The following is a 7,166-nucleotide window of genomic DNA, read 5'->3' as shown; positions in this document are numbered from 1 at the left end:
AATATAAACAATACCATGCGTCGAAAATAAAATGTCTCATCTCCCAAGAACACTGCTCATGGCCACGGTCACGAAGTAAGAGGGAGCTACGGTCTTCTATACTCTGCTCTGTGAGGTGGAGTGGGGGGGGGGGGGGGGGGGGTCCGGTGGGGATAGCGGAACTCGCTACTCAGTATCGTACCTATGATATCGTACATTTGTGCGTTGCACCAAAAGTCTACGCTCTGTAAAACAACTAATAAGTGAAATAATATGGAAAACGCGGTCTCATTACATGTCGAATAAATTTTCTCCTACTTCCTCCTCCATATTTTCTGCCAACGTATGTATTAATCAAGCACAATAACGAAACCACTATTCAAATTTCATACCCCCGAACCACGGTCGACGGCAGGGCCGTCTCAAGCTTAAATCCACCCATATATATACTCTTCACTAACTCATCTTCCAGATCATTCGTGCATATTAATGTTAACGATCTCAGCTATTGGTCTCTGATGTCACATAATGGAAGCGATGACAGTCTACCGAGGAATCTGAATTTTGTATCAAACTTAGAATATATAGCATCTCTAAGCTTGTCGATGACCAACAAAAACTTATTGAGGCGCATTTAATTTTGGTTCTTTTACATCAGCTACAGTTGTATCGATGAACATTACTGTACACTTAGGGACAATGAATCTGAGACGGCTAATTTTTTACACTAGACAGTTATGTTGGCAAGGCAGAGGAACCTGCAGCGCCATAGTCGGCCGAGCGCGAAACTAACTCAATCTCGCAAACATAACACAACCCATGACCGTCGAATCTAACCTTAGAATACGTGTCAATCCAAGAAGTCGTTATTCTCGCAGTATCCATTGAGTTACAGTAGTTAGAAAATCGGTATTATTTCGCCGAGTGACGGGTACGCCGTTAATAACCTGCGAAAATATGGCTCCACGAGAGTTAAACCTGGGTTATCTATGCTGCAATTTAACTTTTCGCAGATACCATAATATGTTTGTAGGCTACTCCAGCTTTTAACAACGGGTTATTCCAAAATTCAGTGATACTGTTTTTGTTACGTGAAGTCGAGCACACGCTAACTGTGGGTTAGGTTAACCTGGAGTAACTCTCACTCATGAATGACACCGGGCATAGTAGTACAAAATACCTGGTGATGATCAAAATCGGTGATTGTTGATCAAAAAAATAGCCTATTTGATGTGGATACTAACATACATCGATATGGTAAATTGGACTTTTCAGATAAGGGCAATACTTTTTTGTCCTGGAATAAGTTCTAACGTTAATTTACGCTAGCTCAAAATCCTCCCGAGGTATAGGTTTTTCATCTAAACTTTTAGGAGGTGCCTTATATACTAAGAGGCTATGTATCATTCATAACGTGTAAAAAAATACACTCATTCCAATTTTTTCATAGAATTTTCTGAAATAATCGTGTGTTACGGTTTGACAATTGGACTGGTTGCATTTTCGTATAATTAATTAATAATCTATTAGATTTTTCAGACCGTAGAATGTCAGCTTCATTTCGCCATTTTGAACAAAAGGTACAAAAATCTTAATTTTGCTAATACCTCGTTCCTGGTTACTGCAACGGAAATAAAAACTATTATTATTTTGAGCTATAATCGAATTATTTATACGATTATATCCATAGAATATATATGTCGCACTTACGATTACTGTGAAAAATTATGCGAAGAAGCTCCAACAAGTATGTTTTTATACCTATGTTGTATGTATGGATAAAAGCCACATTCTGTGAGACGCCTCTTGAAATATTGAGGTAAAATCCAGTACTTTAATAAAATATTTTGCGCGCCAAAAACGAATGTTTAGATCTTGTTCCAGCAGAAAACAAGCTGGAAAACCCCGTTTTTGCGATACTTTTCATCGCCATGAAAAGGAAGCGTCTGTCGGTTTATCCGATGAATTTCCGCGACGATCTCGAAAACGGCTGAATACAAAATATGGAACTGACAGGACTTGACAGCCAAACGAAAAAATATCTAAAGAAAAATTAAAAAACAAAATTTTGAAAAATACAACATTTTAAAAAATAAATTATAAACTTCGGAAAACGTGATTGTTTATTTAGAAAAAGTACTTAGCAATATACACAATAAAGAAGAAAAGGTATAGATTTGTCGGTAAAACATTAAAAACTGGTCCATTTCCGGTAGAACCGGAAGTTGAAATTGCATTTTTTGTGCCCATTATTTGGTGGTAAAATCCTACAAGTTTCAGATTTCATCATCTCACGCCTTTTCCGGTATCATTGCGGGAGTTCGTCGGACAAAGCGATAGGCCGACGGACTGACGTGACGAAAACCTATTTTTCGGATTCTAGAGGTTCAAAAATGTAAAGATTCGCTGATATTAAAAAAAAAAAAAAAAAAAAAGCGATCCTTGACCGAAACCAGAGGTGATAAAAAGTAAAGAATTATCCTTATTTGTAATGGTCTTTCAATATTTCACTGCGATGCAGGTAGCTTTCCAGGACGCATGAAAAGCGTTTTTTGCGCGCAGTTGCAAGAGACATGAAAATTAATTGCGGTGGACGAGGATGATTAGGATGTTATAACCTAAGTGAACAATTTCAGCGTGACTCATGTAGCTTAGTTCCTCAGTAGGGGCAGGGAACTGTACATGTGTAATTTAAAACAATGAAGTGATTAAACTGTGGGGCCAGCCCGCTGCAGTACAGCCTACTAGTTATACAAGCAGCTATTACATGGAGAATCGCGCGATGCGTAGCACGTAATATTACTCACGAATGTGTCAAATGCTTACGAACAAGCACACCGACTTTTCCAATAAGCGTTATCAAACTCAACATTATCTCAATTTTTCCATAATAATTTGCAAGGTTGCCAAAAATTGGCAGGCCAATTTGTCAACATTTTTTTATTCTTCAATGAAAATATCAAAATAATTCCTTTCGCGTAGGTGCTGAAAAACATACTGGTATGGTATTCGAAAAGATTGTTCATTTTCACCTGAAAATCAACAAATTTAAACTGAACAAAAAAAACATGCCTATTAAATCGTTGCAACCCTCAAACTTTCCTCACACTGTTACTACAAGGAATTGGAATTATCTATGCTTCGCATCGTCAATGTTTTACTGGATGTTAACATGCAAGTTTTTAAATTAACACCTATCGCGCCGTAATGATGCCAACGAATGTTCGAAGAAAACAGATGTATACGGGAGATAGCGTCTTTTTCAGTCCCGTTTTGTAGTAGCATTCTATTCTCCTGATACATCAAGAGTATGATAAGTGTAAAATTTGATTCCCTTTCAGATCTGAGTCGGCACTAAAAGTGGCAAAAACGGCTGTGAAATTGGTTTTACGATCCCGAACCATTCACAAGAATCGGTTGTTCTTTATATCTTTATACTTGAAATGAAGAAATAAATAAAAGCGATGCTCGATAAGATTGGTTACCCAGTCATGATATACCTGCATTTTCTCAGATACGCTACGAATTTGTAGAGTGCAATCTGCAGCCGATGCAGCGGGTTTCCGATAACAATTCATCTGTCCAGGAAGGCCGGAGGCTGGTAAAGGTGAAATAGCACGCCTCTTCGCGTCTATCATGGTCGGCTAGAGGCGTGAGTGTTGCAGTAGGAGTCGTGAAAGTAAGATTGCATTCGTCTACAATGCAGGTTAGCAATTCACCGTTGCGCGTTTCACAGTCCGTGCAATTACGGGTAGGTGTATGTATGCATATAATTTATGCATGTTCAACATTTGCTCAGACATTCTCGATTTTTCTTTCGATGCTAATACGACTTATATAAGTAGTGAGTGTAGGTATACATATACATGTATTTAAGCACAAAATAATATACAGCTCACAATCAGTATGAATAAATTACGTTGCAGAGGACTAAGAATTGTTTTTTTTTTTTTAGTAAATAACGTATAAATATGGACCTACATCTTTCTTTATTTAGCTTCGGATACGTCCTATATTCGAGTTTTTTTTATAGCGCCCGGTAGAACGGGACGGGGTTCAAGTTCCGAATTTGAAAAGTTCCGAAAGCGCTTAATTTCGTATTATTTGATGGCAAAACTTGAAGTAAAGAAATCAAATTTCTACGAACACAACAAAGTTTCGAATGCAATTGTCGGAAACTCGACAGCTCAAAGTTTCAAAATGCAACATCCCGAAAAGTAAAGTTCCGTTAGAGTAAAATTGCGAAATATAAAATACGCTCACACAGAGTAGTTTACTCAACGAGTTGGTGTAAGAAATTAGAAAAACCGAGAATCAGAATGACTAAGATTCCGAACGTGAAAATATCGAAAATCCAAAACAAAGAAAAATCAAAGTGGTGAAATTTCAGGAAGCTCAAAATTCACAGTACTGAAAATCTTCGATAATTCGGAATTTCGATGCTTCCGGTTATCAAATTTTTTCATTTTCGCCCTTTCGGAACTTTGACTTGTCGTGGTTATTCAAATTCGGATTTTCAACCCCGCCCGGGTAAAACATTTTTTTACTAAATTTTTGGAATATCTTTGCGGATAGCAGGAAGCTATAGACTCTCTACGTAAGCTATTGAACATAGAATGAATAGGAAATGATATCCAAGTAGTCTCATTATTCATAAGAGCATGACTCAAGCCAAGTGACTCCGACTACGTCTTATCTATTTCAATATTCCGGAGGATGTGCGCGGTCTGGTTGTTATAAGCATGTTATTATTACGCGCGTTCATTGCGGGCTGTGACAGTGAACCTCGTACGCAGATACATCTACAGATTTTCCCGTGAATTTCTTTTCTTTCGAAGTGAAGCACTACGACACAAGGGTAATTTATGTATCATCGTGTAAGCAATGGCTCACATTTTAAATATAGCTGTAGGTATATCATGCGCTGCGTATAATTTCGCTGAATGAAATCTTCATTCCTTGAATATAACGGCTAAGTTTGTACGAAGTCTCACGTTTCATTTCATTGAAATCCACCTAGATCGCGTGGGTCGTGGTGGCAAGACGCGAAGCCCCTTAGTCGATTAGTCCGCACAGCGTTAGAAATTTTGTTTTTCAGCTATGATCAATCTGAGCGATGACGTGAGGATTATATCAAAATAGGTGTATTACGTAACCCCGGTTTGCCTAGTCTAAGTGATTTCCACAATTATCTACGAATTTTTAGAGAAATTGAGATATTTCGTACGAAAACAATTTTTTGTACAAAATTGTAAATACCTATGCATATTTTCTCATAAAAAGCTTGTATATTTTCATAAAGATTTGTATCGTTTCAATGAAAAAAATCTACAAGACACTACGATTTTGACAAAAAATTTAACAATTCTTCTTAAAAAAAACTATGCACGTATACAATTTTGTATGAAATAATACAAAATTTTCCAATTTCAATAAAAATTCGTAGTGGAAATTTTCACCAGAGTCACCTGATGCAGACATATACATACTTCCATATTGCTATACCTCGAGCAATGAAAACCATTATAGTTAGACAATTACAAGTTATAAATTAGATTTTAATTATGTAGTTATGGAAGCAAAAATTCAAAATATTTCAGTATATAAGTATGCGATACTTATTTAGATACTTTCGTACACATCCGCATGCTTCCGTAAATACTTGCATGATAGAAATTTAGCATTTAACGCAGTGATTGATTATTTTCATAAGTTGTTGTTGGATCGAATAAAGGTGTCAGTTGTATTTGAATATTACAATTGATACAAACAAGGATATTAATTTCTTGCGAAAATTATGGTTAGACCATAGTTAATTAACCAGCATTAGTTTAATTTGTTTTTTAATCTTAACTTACTATTGCGATTTCATTATTTCAGCATGAAATGAAAATGTATTAGAGTGTTTTTGTTCAGAATCGCTCATAAAATGGGACTGTTAAGCCCTTTTTCACGTTTGAAATTCGTGGATTTCGATATTTGACGATGTATAAGTAAATGAAATTGACCAGGGTACCTTTAATTGTAAGTGAAAATCACCTGATTTTTGTTTTCGCCAGTTCATTACTAAACATGTTATGTCCGTTATTAACCAACTGTGGAACGTGATAGTTAAAGGGATAATTCTTCATAGAATTTTGAAAGATGTAAACTGCAGAAAGAAAACTTTCCCGTCAAATTACATATTTATAAACTGTGTATAACTGTGTAACTGTTGTTTTACAAGTACTTTATACATGTCAAAGATAACAGGCATACTTATCTGAACGGTTATAAATTCTGTGTTAGTAATGTGTTAGGTAAATTAAATTTTCTGCTTTTTAAGATAATTTTACTGAAATCTCGTGGCAACTTTTATAAATAATAACTTTCTGCAAATATAACTATGGAATGGTAAAGAGTTTTACCCGATTCACGATAATATTTCACTGGGATTCAAATTAGTCCGAATGAATATTTTGTTGTTATTGTTATTTTTCCATTTTTATCAACCGTTGTTCTTTTATTAATCTCAATGGCATGTTGCGTGATTATGTAAAATGTAAAACAAACGTATAGTTATTGGTAATAAATACTGCATGACTTTGCTACTGAAATCCAACATTCAACGCTTTCGTTACTAGTAAGAAATATATATTATATGTTAAACACAAAATCGAACAGGAAACTTTTTCCCACTTAATATAGCTAATGTGCGTAATTAAGCAATGATTTGTTCCATTTCCTCACGCACGTTGATCGAGAAGCATACGGAAGAACATAAAGGCTATAGGTGACATAGACGCATCAGCATCGCATCACGAAACCGGTCATAAGGCAAAAATGTATTCAAAAACCTATAAAGTAACCGAATTTTCATATCTTGTAGACTCTTTCTCTATTAACAAAAATGACGCTGCGCCCATATTCATTGTTACTTTATTGAATAAAATTTCTAAAATGAAAAGAATATTAAATTTTCGCCATATTTGTTACAGGTACACATGACATAAATCACCCCGAGCATGTCTGTGTGGGTATTGTGGTTTGGAAATATCTACAAAGTACATAGAACTTTAGTGACGATATTCAATGAAAACTACTTATTCGTATTATAACATAATTAGAATAAGGGTTTCTCAAATTTTCATATCTGTTAAGAGGTGGACTACAATCTTTCGACTGCCTTCACTTCATTCAATAACGCA

General features: G+C 35.6%; 1 long non-coding RNA gene across 5 annotated transcripts; it reads left to right on the top strand.

Annotated features, from left to right (window-relative positions):
- The first annotated feature begins 809 nt into the window (after positions 1-809).
- LOC124308807 (uncharacterized) lies at positions 810-7,109 on the top strand. Of its 5 annotated transcripts, XR_006909104.1 has the most exons (4): positions 810-1,236; positions 3,570-3,730; positions 6,726-6,822; positions 6,957-7,109. It is a non-coding gene; the product is annotated as an uncharacterized LOC124308807 (long non-coding RNA). The 5 variants fall into 5 exon arrangements; XR_006909108.1 differs by having other exon boundaries at positions 3,570-3,685; positions 6,726-7,109; XR_006909102.1 differs by lacking the exon at positions 6,726-6,822.
- Positions 7,110-7,166: the final 57 nt, after the last annotated feature.

The sequence above is a fragment of the Neodiprion virginianus genome, chromosome 1, assembly GCF_021901495.1.
Source record: "Neodiprion virginianus isolate iyNeoVirg1 chromosome 1, iyNeoVirg1.1, whole genome shotgun sequence".
In the NCBI taxonomy this organism is placed as follows: domain Eukaryota; kingdom Metazoa; phylum Arthropoda; class Insecta; order Hymenoptera; family Diprionidae; genus Neodiprion; species Neodiprion virginianus.
Note: the sequence above shows the minus strand (reverse complement) of the source record. Positions and strands in the feature narration are given on the sequence as shown.